At 37.5% G+C, this 19,283-nt stretch overlaps 1 protein-coding gene across 15 annotated transcripts in view; it reads left to right on the top strand.

Annotated features, from left to right (window-relative positions):
- The window catches only part of L3MBTL4 (L3MBTL histone methyl-lysine binding protein 4), a 425,819-nt gene that overhangs the window by 60,046 nt on the left and 346,490 nt on the right, over positions 1 to 19,283 (top strand). For 6 of the 15 annotated variants that reach the window (XM_054694190.1, XM_054694186.1, XM_054694184.1 and 3 more), the window contains 2 exons: positions 13,836 to 13,948; positions 15,329 to 15,381. The exons of 6 other annotated variants lie outside the window; for them this stretch is intronic. The gene's annotated coding sequence lies outside the window, so the exon portion shown is untranslated. Of the gene's footprint in view, positions 1 to 1,822; positions 2,115 to 13,835; positions 13,949 to 14,249; positions 14,559 to 15,328; positions 15,382 to 19,283 lie in introns of those variants that run through there. 3 more of the 15 variants (XM_054694181.1, XM_054694191.1, XM_054694185.1) reach the window with 3 other exon arrangements.

Below are 19,283 nucleotides of genomic sequence, written 5' to 3'. Positions count from 1 at the left end.
GATCAGAACAGGCATACTGACGAAATACACTGCAGAGGGGAGCAGAGGGTGGCAGGAGAGGTCTGCATGCCATGTGGGACCCTTGCCCGGGTGACGGGGATCGAGCTGGTGCTGCAGAGGCTGCAAGCAGCTTTGCAACCTAGTGCTCAACCGCTGGGCCACCAGGGAGGCCCAGAAAATATTTATAATTTATTCTATATGCATAAATTTTTGAGTTTAACTATTAAGTGTGTACATAATTATTAAGTTCATACATTTAGAGAAGAAAATGACTGTCGAAGTGGAAGGTTGGAAGTTACTTTCCTCAGTCTAACCCAAGCACATACTTAAATTGAAATTGCAAGAGCACAAGACTGTTGCCCTTCACACCTACCCGCACTACAGTACCAGCCCCATTGGCTGTGCTGTCCCACAGTTGCATTTGGACAAGGCTGTCAGTGTTCCAAAACTTATTTATCAACTATATTTATATTTAATACAATATAACAAACTTAATCATGTCATTGGGCTTGGTGATTATTAAAAATAAGTGACTTGACTAAGCTTAAAATCTGAATCACCATGAAGAAATAGTGATAATTTGAAAATTTTTATTTGACAGCAAGATAGCATTTAGAGGAACATTTTCAAAAACCGGCATTTTTGCAGAAGGTGAAAGGGGCTGAAGAGTCAATGTAATTAGGAGATAGTGGCTTGAATTTTGTTGTTTCCTTGAATTTACAAGCTTTTTCTTATTTTTTTTCCCTCTGTGGTCATTTTAAAAATAATCTGAAATGTGGGATCTAATGGTTTAAGCCATTATTGCTATCTTATCTTTGTAAGAGAAGTCTGAATAATTTTCTTTCTTTGGATAGCTAAAATGTCTATTTTCAAATTGGAAGATGACAGTAGGGAAAAAACCCCTCCATTTCTTCTTCTGAGGAAGAAGCAGACAGAATGGTTTAGAGCCAGATTAAATTAGCCTAAATAGTTGTTCTCATGTGCATTTATGATTAACCTACTTACATTTCCATTTAAGGTTATAGCATGTCTTTATCTCACAAAACTAAGGAAAAATAACAACTTCATAAATATTACATTGGGCTGTGTATTTCTTTGATCTTTTGGTTTACTTGACTCTTTTTGTGACTGCATTAAATATCATGCTAATGTATTTTTGCATTTACACAGTTTGTAATATTTTATTTTTTTAATGGTTTATTTATTTATGCATACAAGAACTGGGGTACAGGGCAGAGGTGCTGGTGTGGAATGAGAGGATTCACCAGACTCAGAATGGGTAACAAACTAGGCAGACTGACTGAAATACACTGCTGAGGGGAGTAGGGGGAGAGACAGGAGAGGTCTGTTGCACCATGTGGGTAGCTCCATGGCCAGCTGGGGATAAAACTTGTGCTACAGGGGCTGTGGATAGCTTCACAGTGCTGTGAACCCTTGCACAAGGGTAACCCTTGTGCCACCAGGGAGGCCCAATTTGTAATCTTTATAAAACTTTTTGGAAGGAAGTGTGTTAGTTAAAACATATTTGTACTTATTTCACATTATTATATGATCATCTCAGCATTTAATAGATGTTTTGGTGGTGATTGTTATTGCACTGATTTTAAGTATAAATATTCAAGCTTAAGTTATAAAAGATATGTAAACATATCCTAGTAGTGGAAGCATGAATTAATATTTAATTTGAGAACTTACTTTATACTAGTAATTTTTCTTCCATAATATATTAAACAAATTATAAACACAACAAACAACTGTCCTTATATTTGGTTTTTAGTCTTTTTTTCAATTGGGAAGTTAACAGTGCCTTTTTTTTTTTAAGATTTATTTATTTATACAAGTACTGGGATACAAGCCAGAGGCACGGGAGGATGAGAGGATTCACCAGAGACAGAGCGGGGAGCAGAACAAGCAGATGGACCGAAGACACTGCTGAGGGGAGCAGCGGGTGAGACAGGAGTGGTCTGTCGTGCCATGTGGGAATCACCCTGGCTGGTGGAGATTCAAACCACTGCAGAGGCTGCGAACAGCTTCACAGCGCTGCGCTCAACCAGCTGTGCCGCCAGGGAGGACCAGTTAACAATGTATAGCTGATTTTGAAATGTACCTTAAATGTAAGCCATCAATCTGAATTGCTTAGATAGATGTTAAAGACTTAGCTACTGAAGTCTGAAGTAATAGTTATGAAGTCATTAGGTGTTGTATAGAATACTTATATGATAGATAAAACCTGATTAATTTTAAAGATGATTAGTCAACTTTCGAAATACATTATTTTGGGGCCTCCCCGGTGGTGCAGCGGTTGAGCGCTGGGTTGCAAAGCTGCCCGCAGCCTCTGCAGCACAGGTTCGATCCCCGGCCACTGGAGGAGAGGCCCACACGGTGCGCAGACCTCTCCTGCCGCCCGCTCCTCCCCTCGGCAGTTTGCTTCGTCCATCTGCCTGTTCTGCTCCCTGCTCTGGCTCTGGTGAATTCTCTCACCCTCCCATGCTTCTGACTGTACCCAGTGCTTGTATAAATAAATAAATAAATCTTTAAAATATATATATTATTTTAATTGTACTTAATGTGTAAATTTCTGTTTGGTGTACATTTATTGGGTAATCTAACTTTTCCATTAGCTCGTATATTTTACATAGGAAATAACACTGAAACTTTCGGGTTTAAATTGTGGACGCTCTGTCCCCTATAAAAATAAGTGTATTTTAAAGTGGGAATTCTTAAACTTTTTGATTTCAGGACCCTATAAATTCTAAAAACTTGGTGCCAAACATGCTTTTGTTCTTGTGTGTTTTATATAACAATATTTATTATTACATTAGTAATCATAATAAAAATATTAGTTTTTTTTTTTAAAATGTACTTGTTAACAAATAATATTTTGTGAAAAATAAGTATGTTCTAAAACAAAAATAGTGGCATTGTTCAACTGTGCTTCAAAAATCTTTAAATGTTCAACTTAATAAAAGATAGCTGAATTCTTCTACTTGCTTTTGCATTTACCCTCTTGCATTGTATTATACTGGTTGAGGTATATGAAGAAAATCCAAATGTGCGCAATTGATAAGGGTGGAAAGGGAGGACTTGGAAATTTCAATGGAGACCTCTGATGGCCCTCCGACTATACTTTGAGAATTGTTGCTTTAAGTGATTGCTGAAATGTTTGAAGGATTTACTTGTTTTTCTTTCTTTCTTTCTTCAAAAATTTGAGGTTGAGGGAATATGGTGATAATGCAAGCTCATGTAAACTTGCTGGAGTAAGGTTTGAGGCTATTAGGACAAATAGTGCTTTTGAAACTCAGTCTCTATATTTTGCAGCGTGATTTGCTATAGCACAGTTTAAGTGGGTGTGGGGGCTCTAGATTGGGACTCCCTGGGTTCAGACCCAGGCTTCTCTTCTCACTGGCTTTGTAACTTTTGGCCACTTTCCTTACTCTTCCTGTGTGTTCTCTAAAATGTGGGATTGGTAAGGGTACCTGCTTCCTGGAATTATGGTGAGACCTTGGTAAGATAACTCATAAAAATATTTGAAAGTCTGGCACATAGTAAGCATTCAGCAAGTTAGCTCTTATTTTTATTGTTACATATGGGTTTATAAAAAGTAGCTCAGTGGTTAAACTTGATAGTAATTAAACACCATTTTTCTTTATCTTTGAAACTTTTAAAGTCATGCATTCAGTTTGTTTTGTGACATATACATGCATATTTTTTCCTGATTGTCCATTTCTTAATATTCCATTTGGAGGCAGCCTGAGATGACATAGCAGTTTCTGCAGGAGTGCTGTAGTGACCAAGGCCTAAGTATGTATGTGTGGGGGCACACAGGTACTAGTGGGCAGGATCTGCTTTTAGGTGTTTTATAACTGAGCTTCCATGTGTTGATTTGAAGAAAGGCTTTCAAGGTTAAACTAAGTCTGAAATCACTTACTATTAACTGCTGCAGTTTACCACTGAGAAAACAGAGATTTGAACACATTGGATCATTTTTTCCCTCATATTTCTTCTACTAGTGATAAAATGTCAGTGTGTAGCATTTAACTGCATCCCTTATATTGGTTTTAGACCATTATCTCGGAGATTTCCTAGAAAACAAGCCCTTCATTTTCATTGGAGTTATGGGAAAAGTGTTTTTGGACAGTGATTGTTCTCTAGTTCACAGGAGATGAGTGCCATTGTTGGGCATCAGTGTGTAAAACATACATGCACACTTCCTAAAAATTAACCCGGACAGTGTGAATTGTGATTTATCTAATCAAAAACTGCATTTGTTTCCCCATATTTTATTGTTTTTCTTTTCCCATTATTTTCTAATGCAGCTGCATAGGGTGATCAGTAAATATAGGTTCATAAGTTGATACTAAGATGTTACAGGTCACAAGGGAGTGGTATATAGGGCTAGTATACTGGAAAAAGTACACATTCTAAAGTGAAATATGTAGGTTCAAATTCTGACAGTATCATCTATTGGTTATGTGATTTGGGATAAGATAATGAATTTTCTATTTAAAGATAGTTATAATGATATCTCACAGGGATGCTGTAGTGTATATAGAGTATATTTATGTAGTGTAGCCAAGGTTTGGGGAGCAGCCCCCACTAGAGCCATAGGTTGGGTAAGGTAGGGAAGGAATAGTTTTCAAACAGGGAAGGGCACTGTTAGCAAGAAAGAGGGTTACTGAGCAGACAAAATATAGAGACACTATTATGTGAGGTCTCCTAGTGTAGGATTTGGTACCTGTTCATATTTTTCAGATGTTTTGAGTGTTTGAAACAGAGACTCAAGAGGAGATATATATTGGATGGCTCCTGAGGTTTGTGGAATCCACAGGATTGCAGTGGGTCTAAGAAGCAGAACCTGGGACTGAGACATTGTTAAGATTCTACTTCTGTGTCTTTTTACATATCTTCATTCTCCTTTCTCACTACATTCTGTTTATCTCCACTATCACCATGATGAAAACAGGTGTGTGTCAACAATTCTCAGTATTCATGGATAGAGATTGGATAGAGTTTAGTCTGATCTGATCTGCTTGGGAAGAAATCTGATTTGTCTGGTCCAACTTGGGTTTGCAGATGAACCCTGGGTATGTCACCTGTTGTCAGGGTCTAAGATCAAGTGGTGCATACAGGGCAGTTCTGGTGTACAAATATGGGTGGTGGAGCAGTGGAGATGGGCAGTTCCTGAAAAACGTTGGGAGGAGAATCTGGCAAATTGTAATTACAGTTTGTATTAAAAAGAGAACTGAATTTAGTTTGAGATTTATGTTTGAATCTTAGCTCTGTTTTCTGTTACAGTAATTATGATCATTTTTCTTAATGGGGGTTGTGATTCTCAGTTTTCTCATTGGTATTATAGGCTTAACATGTTACAGTATATAGTTAAAATACCAAAAAGGTGGTTGCTGCTATTTTTATTATTGCTACTGTTATTCACTATCACTCTTGAGAGCATCAAGTGTTTGTGCAAGCAGATTAATCACACATATATATTAAAGTGTTGTTTAACCACTATCTCATAGTCCAATGATATTCTTGTTATCCAGTGTTGGATTTCTTAGTTTACCTATTTGTGACATTAAAGTGATAAACCCCTTTCAAAATTTACTAGCTTTTGCAAAGTTTTTGAATAGTTGATATGTAAGTTCTTAGAAAAGTTCTTAGAGGAGTGACTGATTTAATCTCTTGTCTCATCTGACTTAACATTTTAGAGTTCTGTTTTTCTATTAAGTGTATTTAGGAGATAGAGAATTATCTTTTACTTGTCACTTGTTACTTATATGTCATGTAGTGCTTTGAATTATCAACTCACACTTAAATAATTGTGAAACACAGAGAGGGAAGAGGGAAGACCGTGATCTCCCAATTCATGCTCCCTTTTAAGCAGTTATGTCTATTGCCTTCTGTTTACCACACACGGACAGACATGAAGAATGAACTACTACGGAGTCCAGTCTCTTTGATTGAAAAATAAATCATTAAAAACTCATCTTTCTCTTTCTTTCTTTTAAAGATTTATTTTTTTATTTATTTATGCATACAAGAACTGAGGTCTAGGCCAAAGGTGTGGGGAGTGAGAGGTTTCACCAGAGACAGAGTGGGGAACAGAACAAGCAACCTGACTGAAATACACTGCTGAGGGGAGCAGTGGGTGAGACAGGAGAGGTCTGCTGCGCCATATAAGTTATTAGATACCTGACTGGGGATCAAACTCAGATAGCAGTGGTTGGTGATAGCTTGATAGTGCTGAGACATAACCCCTGTGCCACCAGAGAGCCCCCTCCCTTTTTTGTTTTAAAGAAGGCACTGCTTATGGTCATCAAGTGCTACATAACAGTTCTTGAGTCTCATGTGTCCTACTCTCTGGGAGTTTTTCCAAGATTAAAAGTAAGTCATTGTAAAATTATTCTCAGAATTCTCTAGAATAATTTGTTTAGAATGCTTTATAATTTTTTTAGAATAGGGACCGTTCTTCAATAAAGACTGCTTGAAACCGGCAGAGGAGCCAGAGGTGAGCTGGGAAGTTTGCCCATGTCCAGGCCCCTTCTGGCCAGCAGTCCAAGCCCAGAGGGGGAACGGGCACCCACGGCCAGGGCCTACTGGGCACGTGGGAGAGTGCATCTCTCTCTGAATCACCATTTTAGAATAGGGACCGTTCTTCAGTAAAGACTGCTTGAAACCGGCAGAAGTCTCCCAGAGGAGCCAGAGGTGAGCTGGGAAGTTCGCCCACGCCAGACCCCTTCAGGCCAGCAGTCCGAACCCAGAGTGGGAGCGGGCACCCACGGCCGGGGCAGACCAGGCTCGCGGAAGAGTGTGCCTGTCTCCAAAGTGCCATTTTAGAACAGGGACCTTTCTTCAATAAAGACTGCTTGAATCTGGCAGAAGGCTCCCCATGGAGCCAGAGGGAGAAGGTTCCCTGCGTAGTCAAGAGGTGAGCTGAAAGCCCCCACAAGCCCGGTCCCACCTGGCAGGAAGTTGAGCCCAGAGGAGGATTCAGAGATTTGGAACCCAGAGTGCAATCCAGCTGCCCCACCTCCAGGGAAGTCTGTGGGACTTCAGGACGCACCTTTGTAACTAAATACAGAAGGAGGATTCTGTGACAGTGACCATTAACATACTTAAAGTACCACTGCCTCACTAGACTTCTGGCATAACAGTTTTGACTCATTTGGATTGCCAGTTTATGAAACTCCCTAAAGAACACGCCAAAAAGATGCCAGTCAGTACCAGTGGCACAGTGTCCCAAGGCATAAGGCAAATTAAAAGACAGCAGCAGGGAAAAGAAAAACTACAAGCAAAGTAGCAATGCCTCAGAAAAAAGACACACCACAAAAAACAAAACAAAACAAAACAAAAACAAAAAACAAAAACACCCACCGGCTTGCAAATATGGTGACTTGGAAGAACTTCTGAGCCTTCCAGAAAAAGAATTTAAAATTGCTGTGATGAAAAAAACTCATGGAAGTCATTAAAGAAAACCACTCAGAAGAATGAAATTGAGTCCCTAAAGAGGGAAATGCAGGAGATCAAAGGATAAACAGAAGAGCTAAAGAATGCTGGGAAAAGCAGTGATAACAGAATAGAGGAAATGGAAGAAATAATAAGCACTCTCGAAGACACAGAAATAAAAATAACCAAAATAGAAAAGGAAAGAGAAGTAAGAAGGAAAAAGACCGAAGAAAGACTTCGGGAACTATCTGACTCCACAAGGAAAGGAAATATAAGAGTTATAGGAATACCAGAAGGAGAGAGAGACCTAGGAACAGAAAAAATAATCAAGGAAATAATTGAAGAGAACTTTCCAAACATGAAGAAGGAGCTGAAAATTGATATACAAGAAGCAAGAAGAACACCAAACTTCCACGACGAAAGGAAAAATACAGCAAGACACATAATAGTAAAGCTCCCAAGAATCCAGGACAAGGAAAAAATAATGAAGCTGACAAGAGGGAAGAAACAAATAACATTCAAAGAAAAACCAATCAGGCTGACATCAGACTTCTCCGAAGAAACACTACGGGCAAGGAGAGAGTGGAGGGACATAGTCAACAGACTCCAAGAAAACAGATGCCAACCAAGAATACTCTATCCTGCAAAGCTTTCCTTCCTCTATGAAGAAAGATTAAGGACCTTCCCAGACAAACAGAAACTCTGGAATTTCATTACGACTGAACCCCAATCCAAAAAATACTACAAGGAGTCCTAAAGTCAGAACCTCAGAGGGACAAATAACAACAAAAGAAGGCCAAAAAAAAATTTATTAAAAGAATAAATAAAATCAAAGGAAAGACACACACAATGGCAAATACAGATGCTAACATATGAATATTATCTCTAAATGTAAATGGACTAAACTCTTCAATAAAAAGACACAGAGTTGCAGCCTGGATTAAGAAACAAAACCCAACCATTTGCTGTCTCCAGAAACACATTCAGCTACAAAAGATAAAAATAGACTCAGAGTTAAAGGATGGAAAAAAAAAAAAAAATGGACCAAAAAAGAAAGCAGGAACAGCTATACTTACATCAGATAAAACAGATTTCAAACTCAAAAAGGTAAGAAGAGACCTCAACAGTCACTACATTATGATCAAGGGGACAATACTTCAAGAAGAAATAACACTCATTAACATAATACTCACCAAACGAAGGAGCACCAAAATATATCAGACAACTATTGTCATCTCTGAAAACAGACATCAGAGAAAACACATACGTAGTAGGAGACCTCAGCAAACCACTATCAACAATGGATAGATCAGTGAGACAAAAAATAAGTAAAGACACTAAAACTCTAAATAAGTACCTAGAGCACTTGGGCTTAACAGACATCTATAGAACACTAAACCCAAAAGATCTGAGTACACATTTTTCTCAAGCGCACACGGATCATTCTCTAGGATCGATCATATACTGGGGCACAAGACAAGCATCAACAGATACACCAAGATTGAAATCATACCAACCATCTTTTCTGACCATGAAGGCATCAAACTAGAAATAAACCATAAAGAGAAGGCAAGGTATTCTCCTACCTCGTGGAGATTGAAACCCACACTACTGGAAGTCCACTGGACTAACGAGGAGATAAAAGAAGAAATTAAAAAATTCTTTGAATTGAATGACAAGGAGGACACCAATTTCCTAAATGTATGGGATGCAGCAAAAGCAGTAATAAGAGGAAAATATATAGCAATAGATGCTCACATCAAGAAACAAGAAAGAACTCAAAGAAACAACCTAATCTCGAAACTCAAAGATCTAGAAAAAGAACAACAAAAAAGCCCCAAAACCAGTAGAAGAAAAGAAATAATAAAAACCAAAGCAGAAATAAATGAAATCGAAACTAAAAAAACAATCCAAAAGATCAATGAAACCAAGAGCTGGTTCTTCGAAAAAATAAATAAAATAGATAAACCCCTTGCTAGGCTCACAAGGGCAAAAAGGGAGAAAGCACAAATAAATAGGATAATAAATGAAAGAGGAGAAATCACAATGGACACAGCAGAAATCAAAAGAATTATTAATAACTACTATGAACAGTTATATGGAAACAAGTTTAACAATCTAGAGGAGATGGACAAATTCCTACAACTCTACAATCACCCAAAGCTAGATAAAGAAGAAATAGAACACCTAAACAGACCAATTACAATTAGTGAAATTGAAATGGTAATCAAAAACCTCCCCAAAAACAAAAGCCCAGGACCTGATGGATTTACAAATGAATTCTACCAAACATTCAAAGACGAATTGGTACCTATCCTTCACAAACTCTTCCAAAAAATTGAGAAGGAAGGTATAATACCTAACACGTTCTATGAAGCCAACATTACACTAATACCAAAACCGAACAAGGACAACACAAAAAAAGAAAACTATAGGCCAATCTCCCTAATGAACACTGATGCAAAAATCCTCAATAAAATTTTAGCTATCAGAATCCAACAGTGTATCCATAAGGTAATTCACCACGACCAAGTAGGATTCATTCGAGGGACACAAGGATGGTTTAACATCCGAAAATCAATCAACGTTATCCAACACATCAACAAAAAGAAATATAAAAACCATATGATAATATCAATAGATGCTGAGAAAGCTTTCGACAAAGTGCAACACCCCTTCATGATAAAAGCCCTTGAAATTCTTGGGATACAAGGAACGTACCTCAACATCATAAAGGCCGTCTATGACAAGCCAACAGCCAGTATCATTCTCAATGGTGAAAAGCTGAAAGCAATTCCATTAAGATCTGGAACAAGACAAGGATGTCCACTTTCACCACTGCTTTTCAATATAATACTGGAAGTCCTAGCCAGAGCAATAAGACAAGAGAAAGACATCCAAGGAATCCAAATAGAAAAAGAAGAAGTCAAACTATCATTCTTTGCAGATGATATGATAATATACATAGAGAACCCCAAAAACTCCACAGAAAAACTAATTCAACTCATCAATCAGTTCAGTAAAGTGGCAGGATACAAAATCAAGACGCAAAAGTCAGTAGCCTTCCTATACACAAACAATAAATCTGAAGAAGAAGAAATCAAAAAAACCATCCCTTTTATTATTGAAACAAAAAAAATCAAATATTTGGGAATAAATCTAACAAAAGAGGTAAAGGACCTATACAAAGAAAACTATAAAACACTGTTAAAAGAAATAGAAGAAGACACAAAGAAATGGAAAGACATCCCCTGCTCATGGATTGGGAGAATAAACATTATTAAAATGGCCATCCTACCAAAAGCAATCTACAGATTCAATGCTATTCCAATCAAAATTTCAATGTCATTCTTCAAAGAAATAGAACAATTATTGATGAAATTCATATGGAATCACAAAAAACCCCGAATAGCCAAAGCTCTCCTGAAAAAAAAAGAAGGGAATGGAGGCATCAGACTCCCAGACTTCAAACTCTACTACAAAGCCATAATCATCAAAAGTGCATGGTATTGGAACAAGAACAGACATACAGACCAATGGAATCGAATAGAAAATCCAGAAATAAACCCACAGATTTATGGTCAACTAATCTTTGACAAAGGAGCAAAGACTATGCATTGGAGCAAAGAAAGTTTGTTCAATAAATGGTGCTGGGAATACTGGGTCGCTACATGCAAAAGAATGAAGCTTGACCACTACCTCACACCATGCACAAAAACCAACTCAAAATGGATTAAAGAACTAGACATAAGACCTGAAACCATGAAATACATAGAAGAAAATATAGGTGAAACACTACATGACATGCACATCAAAGACATCTTTACAGACACATCACCCAAAGCAGTGATAGTGAAGGCAAAGATCAACAGCTGGGACTACATCAAATTAAAGAGCTTCTGCACAGCAAAAGAGACAATAACAAAAACAAAGAGAAACCCCACCAACTGGGAGAAAATTTTTGCACCCAACACTAATGATAAAGGACTGATCACAAAAATCTGCAAAGAGCTGATGAGACTCAACAACAACAAAGAAAATAATCCAGTCAAAAAATGGACAGAGGAACTAAAAAGAAACTTCTCTGAAGAGGAAATGCGAATGGCCAACAGGCATATGAAAAAATGTTCAACATCACTTGCAATCAGGGAAATGCAAATCAAAACTACCATGAGATACCATCTTACACCAGTGAGAATGGCACATATTAAAAAAACTAGCAACAACAAATGGCGAGGTTGTGGAGAAAAAGGAACTCTTCTGCACTGTTGGTGGGAGTGCAAACTGGTCCAACCACTATGGAGAGCTGTGTGGAGATTTCTGGACCTACTAAACATAGAGCTTCCACAGGATCCAGCAATTCCACTCCTAGGTATTTACCAAAGAACACAGAAACATCAATTCCAAAGAACACCTGCACCCTATGTTTATAGCAGCACTGTTTACAATAGCTAAGCTTTGGAAACAGCCCAAATGCCCAAAAATAGATGACTGGATCAAGAAGATGTGGTACATATATACCATGGAATATTACTCAGCATTCAAAAAAGATAAACACATGCAATTTGCAGCAACATGGATGACGCTGGAAGGGATCATGCTCAGTGAAATAAGCCAAAAAGAAAAAGAAAAATACCGGATGGTCTCACTCATAGCAGGGATCTAGAAAACTTAAATAAGGGACCAGGAAAATGAATAACTATAAGAAAGTGAAAATCAAAATCAACAAAAACTATGAACCAGAGACACTTTTTGGGGGTGGGGGGCGGGAGGGGAGGGATTGGGGTCAGAATGGGGGGATTGCAATTGTATGGGGAATATAAAAATCAAATTTATTAATTTAAAAAAAAATAAATGAATAAATTTTAAAAAATAAAATAAAAAAATGGAAATACTAGATTTTAATCAGTAAGTAGGGATAGACCAAAATACTTTACCTAGCAAGGCATTTTCATAACCTGAAATCCTACCAGCTCATCAACTGGATATTTAGCAGCCTAGAAATGAAAACTGCACTATAATCCATTTAGTTTTATATCATCTGCCTCCTGTATTTTGTTTCTTTTTCAAATATTTATTTATATTTATAAGAACTGGGGTATAGGCCAGAGGTAGGGGAGTGAGAGGATTCACAAGAGACAGAGTGAGAGAGAGAACAGGCAGATTGACTGAAATACAGTGCTGAGGGGAGCAGCGGGTGAAACAGGAGAGGTCTGCTGCGCCATGTGGGTAGCTCCCTGGCTGGGAATCGAACTCGTACTGCAGAGGCTGTGGATAGCTTCATAGTGCTGTGCCTAACCCCTTGCACCACCAGGGGGGGCCCTACCTCCTGTATTTTGTACAGACTCTCCTAGTGGAATGCACTCCACTGAGCCCTCTCCCCACTCTGGCCACCTCACTCCCCCAGGGAGGGTCCTATTTTCTGCTGCCTGTGAGAAAGGGCAGTTTGAGTATTTGAAAGGTGAAGCTTGGTAAATGTAGAAGTTGTTACTGTATACTACACAAAGACATCTGGGACCCTGAGCCAGGTCAGTCTTCACAAGGTTTTGGATTTACCTTGAAGAGAACAGGAGGATGGGTTGGAAAACTGGAATAGCTGACAAGATTAAGTAAATGGTTACTTTTTTTAAATCCAGAAAGCCTCGACTTTTGGTACAGCTTTCTTCCTGTTTGGGGAAAATTTTTGACACTTTGTTTTAAAACTTCATTGGTTTTGGAGAGATCTGCTTTGGAAATGTAATAGTAGTGATGTCTTACCTTTTTAATATTAGTGATGTCTTACTTTTTAGGCTGCTGTAAGATAGCTGTGAGCCTTCTCTCTGACTTATTTGGGCTTTGGTCTCTCTGTATGTAAAATAAGGTCACATTGATTAGGAACAGTATTTTATAACTGTTTCCATCAAAAATAAGTTCTTTTAATACATGCTTTGGAGGGTAAGGGATCTATTTTCTGACCTTATTTCAAAGTCAGAAATAAGATATGCATTAAAGTTAAAACTTTTATAGTTTTCACAACTTTTACTTTGTTAAAACTCATCAAGAGGAGAGATTTAGTGTTCAGGATTTCATTTTATTTGATGAACTCTAAGGCCAGAGTATAAAGGGTTAAGAGCATGGGTTTTGAGGTTGTTTGATTCAAATATTGACTGTGCCCTTACTTGCTATATAATGATGGGTAAGTTACTCACACAGTTAATCCCATTTGTAAAATAGGGACCCTAAAGATTATATAATGTCTGTAAACTATTTAGTAAGGTGCCTTGCTATAAGTAAGTGGTCAGTAAATGTTAGCCGTCCTAGAAGTAACATTGTGATTTCATCACTGACGTATCTTATTTGATTCTTACATTTTTCTATGATGGTGATAAAGAATTATTTCTGTTTTATAGATTAAAACAGTGGTAATATTAAGTAGTGGAGGCAAGATGTGAATGGGGATTTCTAATTCTGCATCTAATACTCTCTCCTCTTCATGGAACTGCTTTCTGTAACACATGAGGAAGTAAGTCAAACATATCTTAAGTGGGGATTTTATTTCAGGAATATTGTCTGTGTGGCAGACCTTCCTTTGCACAATTGACCTGGATTGAAGATTAAAGACATTGTTCAAAATAGATTAACAAAAGAGTTAATTAGAAGAGGTCTGAAAGACCATCTTCTAGGGTAGTCTGACCCATTTATTTTATAAATGAGGTCATTAACCCCCAGAGTTGTGAAGTATCTGACTTAAATCTGCATAATTTATAGTGATATTATTATTTTTACCTTGATGGAGGGGAAAGGGAGGTGAGACCATGAAAGAGAACAGACAGCTTTTGTGATTTTACCCTGTTTTATCTTTATTTGTATATAACTTAGTTAAAGAAGTTTTTTAGTGGGTACAGTTTAGTGTTTTCACTTGAACTGCAAAAGGAAAGAGATGAAGTTATGTTCTGAACTTTAAAGCATTAAATTAAGCCAGCCTTAATTTAAAACTTTTAATGGATGGATGCATGGATACTTCCATTTTGATGGTTATATCATAATTTATATATTTTACGTAATCTGTAATGCTGAGGGGAACTGATATTTCCATCAAGTGACCAGAAAACCATCCAATTTCTGTCCTTAAGGTATGTGGTTTGACTTTTCTCTAATGATTTGTTTCCCCCTAAAGTTCTAAATGTGATAATTGGGACCCAGTAGGTGAAGGGAATTTTTACAATTGCATATGTGTATGTAGTATTTTGATAAGGGCAATTTAAAAATCAGGTAATCAGCACTTGGCAGACTCCTGCATTCATATTAAGAATAGTCTCTTGTTTTCTCTCAGACCTTCATTAAATGAATTAGAATACATTATTAGTTGAGGGTTTGAGTTTGGTGATCTAATTGAAAAGAAACCAAAATTAAATGAACTGAAGAATGAAGAGAAGATACTAGTTATCTCAATTTTCACAACCTCTTATTTAGAGCTTTTAAATATTACTAAACTTTCCCTTAGGAATTGCCCCTCAATAAAGACTTAGGAATTTCACATAATTTCCAAAGTTTGAGGAAAAAAAATAGCAAATATAAAGTACCATCAAGGACTCTCGCCTGTCATCACCATGTCTGTTTAAGATGAACAAGTTTTCTTGATTTCATTTTTAGGCATAAACTTCACTAGCTGAAATTAAGTTTTGAATGGGAACCAATTTGATAAGACATATTAATGCTTTGAAGGGTGCAGAAAAAACACATATGTATACATAGAGCTAGAATATCAGAAAAAAAATCCATAGGTGAGCAGAATATACACACAGTTACTGAAGTTGTAGTACATGTAGTATTTGGATCGTTGTAGTACATATAGTACATGTAGCATGCTGATCTGTATTTTAATTCCTATCTCCTCTCCTAGGATGGACTGGTGGCTTCCTTATGTGTGGTAACAGTGTCCTCTGCTTCCCCACGGTATTCTTTTTAAATAACCTCTTGTGTAAATAACTTTGTATACCTGGTCCTCCGTAAATACAGGCTATTTTGGATTTAAAATGTGTAGACACAGAAAGTCCAGATAACTCATGTGACTTTAATTAGTAACTAGAAAAAAAGTAGAGAGGATGTTTGAAGGGTGAGGTGAAAAAGGAAATGTAAGGCTTTTGGCGGGCTGTGATCCAGTGACAGGAGAGAGGAGGAACCCTTAAAGATTCCATCCCTGCTGTTGATGAATGTGACCTTTGATTAGGTTCCCATAGAAATGGGAGTTGCCAGGCCTCCCCTGGTGGTGCAGGTGGTTGAGCTCAGCGCTGTGAAGCTGTCCCCCAGCCTCTGCAGCGCCAGTTTGGTCCAGGCAAACCGGCGAGGGTCCCACATGGTGGCAGACCTCTCCTATTTCGCCGGCTGCTCCCCTCAGCAGTGTATTTCGGTCGTCTGCATTTTCTGCTCCCCGCTCTGTCTCCGGTGAATCCTCTCACCCTCCTGAGTATCTGGCCTGTCCCTGGTTCTTGTATAAATAAATAAATAAATTGTTTAAATAAAAAAAATTATAAAAAAGAAATGGGAGTGGCCAACTCATGGATGAATCAGGCAAATAACAGTTAATTACTTTGCAGGCACATGGAAGTAGAGTAAGATCTTACTATTTTGATTTTCATAAATTTGGATTAAGAAAAGTAATTCACATTAAGGTAAAATAGAGGTGATCAAACTTTATTTGATATAGCTCATTGTTTAGTCATAAATCATATAAATTAATGAAATTTTAATATTAACTTCACTAATTTGATTTGTATAACATTGATAGATTTTAACTCATTGAAATTAACTTACTGAAAGTAGTCATATGTTCTTGAATATAATTAAATGATAATTCTTTTAAATGATTTTATGTTTAGGGCCTCCCCAGTGGCGCAGCGGTTGAGCGCTGGGTTGCCAAGCTGCCTGAAGCCTCCGCTGCACCAGTTCGATTCCCAGCTGCTCCCTGGCCACTGGAAGAGGGTCCTGCATGGCGCACAGACCTCTCCTGTCGCCCGCTGCTCCCCTCAGCAGTGTACTTCGTCAGTCTGCCTGCTCTGCTCCCACTCTGGCTCTGGTGAATTCTCTCACCCTCCCATGCTTCTGACTGTACCCAGTGCTTATATAAATAAATAAATAAATAAATATTGAAAAAAAAATGATTTTATGTTTAGCTAGTTTTTTCTAGCTGGTGGATATTCCTAATGGTAAGTTTCTTTACAAAAACCATCTTTTTTACTTGAGTTTTGAAGTAGTCTGTAAACAAAATGGAGGGAGATCATTATTGTCTAACACTTTGACTGGCTTTCAGGCTTAAAGAAATAATGCCAAAAATTTTCTTGGTTTATCCTAATTTTATGTTGAAAACACTACAGAAGAGTTAATCTATTGAAAGTATTTTGAGAAATTTGCTTGGGGTGTTTTGACAAGAATTTATTAACAAAACCCCATCTCATTCACATTTTTGTACCTTTTATTTCATCACATCTGCTTGGCTGAAGTCCATAGTGAATTCTTGCCTTATCATGCATGTGATCAAAATAAAAATGCTTATTGAAAATAATGAGTAGAATACATATGTGATTAGTAGCAAACAAATATACATTACTTTTTAGCTTTAATCGTGGTCTTTTGAAAGTTGATGTTTTTGAGCTACCTCATGAACAGTCAGTTTTGTTGATTTGTATCATGCTATGAGTTATGTCAGTGGCAGCAAGCCATTATATTTTCCATAATAATTTTTCAAGTATGTGTTCAACAGAGGTGAAAGAAATTGAAGGCTTATGTGCATTAAGTTGTGTTTGTGGTAAGTTATAATTTAAATATGTTTTAGTTCATTTTATTGACAAACTATGGTTCTGTTCATTTAGTTTACTCTAGAAGATCACAGGAGGTAGTTAGCTTTTAAAATAAGAATTTATATAAACTATGATATTTAACTATTATTTAGGGAGATAGGAAAAACAAGTAGGATAAAATGAAACCTAAGAGGGCAATATTTTTGACAGCTTAAAGTACCTGAAAAAAGTCTGTTTTTCAATTTTTACGGTGTTGAGACTAGCAACTATATTCTACTTTAAATGCTCAGCACATAGGAAAAAAGTCAATATTCTTTAATTCTTTCATACCATCGTTTCACCATGGACTCTTGGTGTAGATCTCATTACATTTCTATTACCAAGTCCCAGTGTTCTTTCACCTTCATAGACTTGAGTGTTTAGGTCCTTCTGCAGGTTTCTGACATTTTCCTCTCTCATTTCTTTGAATAAACTCTCAGTTTGGCCCTCATTCTCTTTTCCCCTTCTGGAATATTCATTATTGTTATGTTGCCTTACCTAATGGAAGTTCATGTAATGCTTCTTCATATTTAAAATGTCTTATTTCTTTTCTTCCACCTGGGTCCTTTGTGCATTGCTGCCTTATAGGTCACTAATCTACCCTCTGTTGTTTTATACTGCTTCTAGAGTTTTCTCTAGGCTCTTAATTCTCATGTATTAAGCTTTTTTTTTTTTAAGATTTTATTTATATACAAACACTGGGTACGGTCAGAAGCGCGGGAGAGTGAGAGAATTCACCAGAGCCAGAGTGGGGAACAGAACAGGCAGACTGATGAAACACACTGCTGAGGGGAGCAGCGGGCACGGCAGGAGAGGTCTGTCACACCATGTGGGACCCTCGCCTGGCGGCGCTGCAGAGGCTGCGGGCAGCTTCACAACCCAGTGCTCAACCGCAGTGCCACCTGGGAGGCCCCGGTTGTTTCCATGTTATGGCAGTGGTAAATAAGGTTACTATGAACACTGATATACAAATTTTACTTTAGGTGCTTGCCTTCTTAATCTCTTGAATATATACCTGTAAGTAGAATTGGTGAATCATGAGGTAATGCTGTGTTTAATTTTTAGAGAACCCATCATACTCTTCAAGTTAATGATTTCATATTCTTTGGGTAGATACCGATGATGGAGCATAGGATACTTCTATTTTTAGTTTTATGAGGAAGCTCAATAGTGTTTTCCAAAATTATTACACAAATTTACATCCAACATTTGTTGTTATTAGTCTTTTTCATGTTAGCCATTCTCACAGGTGTCAGATATTTCATTGTAGTTTTGATTTGTATTTCTCTAATAATAAATGATGACGCACTTTTTTTTTTTTATATAGACTGTGTCTTCTTTGAAGAAGTGTCTTACCAGATCTCATTTTTTTTTTAAGATTTATTTATTTATGTATACAAGAGCTGGGTACAGGCCAGAGATGGGGCGGGGGGGTGAGAGGATTCACCAGAGACAGAGTGGGGAGCAGAACAGGCAGATGTACTGAAAAACACTGCTGAGGGGTGCAGCGGGTGAGTCAGGAGAGGTCTGCTTCGCCATGTGGGTTGCTGCCTGGCCAGCCAGGGATCGAACTCGTGCTGCAGAGGCTGCGGATTGCTTCATAGTGCAGTGCTTAACCCCTTGCGCCACCAGGGAGGCCCTAGATCTGCTCATTTTTAAATTGTTTTGCCCTTTCACATTTTTAATGGACTCTTTTAATGAACTGGTATTCTTAATTTTGATATAGTCTAGTCTGTGTATTCTTTCCCTTTATTATTGGCACATTTTTTGTACTATTTTAAAAATCTTTACCTAAAGTCGTGAAGATGTTTGCCAACATTTATTCCTAAAAGCTTAATTATTATAACTTTTTCATTTATTTATCAATAAATTTTGTAGTGATTTACCATATGGTGTATAATACCATATAAGGGTTTGGGAGTAAAGATTCACAGTTTGATGACTGTGTATATGATGCAATGTATATAATGGTACTGCTCACCTTGATCAAATTCACATTCTTTCCAGCCCTCCCAATCTCCT

This window comes from Talpa occidentalis, unplaced genomic scaffold, assembly GCF_014898055.3.
Source record: "Talpa occidentalis isolate TD23 unplaced genomic scaffold, MPIMG_talOcc4v2.1 talOcc4.13, whole genome shotgun sequence".
Taxonomy (NCBI): domain Eukaryota; kingdom Metazoa; phylum Chordata; class Mammalia; order Eulipotyphla; family Talpidae; genus Talpa; species Talpa occidentalis.
The sequence above is the reverse complement of the archived record's forward strand: the minus strand, read 5'-3'. Positions and strand labels throughout refer to the sequence as shown.